This window comes from Jatropha curcas, chromosome 8 (genome assembly GCF_041381405.1).
Source record: "Jatropha curcas cultivar XTBG-Jc1 chromosome 8, XTBG_Jcur_1.0, whole genome shotgun sequence".
In the NCBI taxonomy this organism is placed as follows: Eukaryota; Viridiplantae; Streptophyta; class Magnoliopsida; order Malpighiales; family Euphorbiaceae; genus Jatropha; species Jatropha curcas.
Window position 1 is genome coordinate 15,306,078 of NC_143158.1, and position 919 is coordinate 15,306,996.

Sequence of the window (919 nt, forward strand, 5' to 3'; positions counted from 1 at the left end):
CGATCCTACTTTAGGTAAGCATTCTCAAGCTAAGTTGTTGTGAATTTGGATTTGGTTAAGGTGCTTTCTAAAAAAGGCTTAAGTTCTGAATTGCATATGGATGCCTGTCTAGGGTGTGAATAGTAGGGGGCAAAATCTGGTCTTGCATGCTATCAGGGAAAGGCTTGGGTGTTTTGGCTAGGATACACTGACTCTGTTTAGGTTGGAGATTCTGCATATAAATGCCTATTTAGGTGCGTATTATAGAGGTGGTAAAATCTAGTCTTACATGCATTTTAGGAAAAGGCTTGGGTGTTTCAGCTAGGGTACAATTGACTCTGTTTAGGTTGGAGATTTTGCATATGAATGCCTATTTCATCTTTATATTATGGTGCAATGTCTAGTCTTGCAGGTCTTATTGAGAGATCATTTGAGGGTGGTGAGCCACCACGACTTCGCCTTATGAGCCGTTATAGTATCGATCTAAGTGGTTATGGTGAGACTCGGGTCAAAGGACGAGTAGCTATAGTGGTTGTTGGCGCTGATGCTAGATCAGATTATGTGGAGGTGTGACTGGTATGAGATCAAGAGGTTTCTAGTCTAGTCAGCTAGGTTCTAGATGGCTTATCTACTTGGTATGGATAACATCACATTTTATCCTTGTTCTAGGCTGATGAGGTAGATGGGGCACATTCAGGGGTTGCCACCGGCTGGAGCCTCTTCCGGGACATATTGATTTCTCCCAGGGTCACTGTGGCTATACTGGGTTATTGGTTGAGAGGGGTTCATGCAGTTGAGGCTGGAGTTTCTACGGGTAGGACTGTTGCTTATGAGGCCTAGTGGTTGGCTGTGCATGGTGACTGGGAGAGAGAGCGTAGAGCGACTCTGACTTGAGTGACTAACGCTAGACTCTGGGTGACGACCGAGACGACCCTAAACT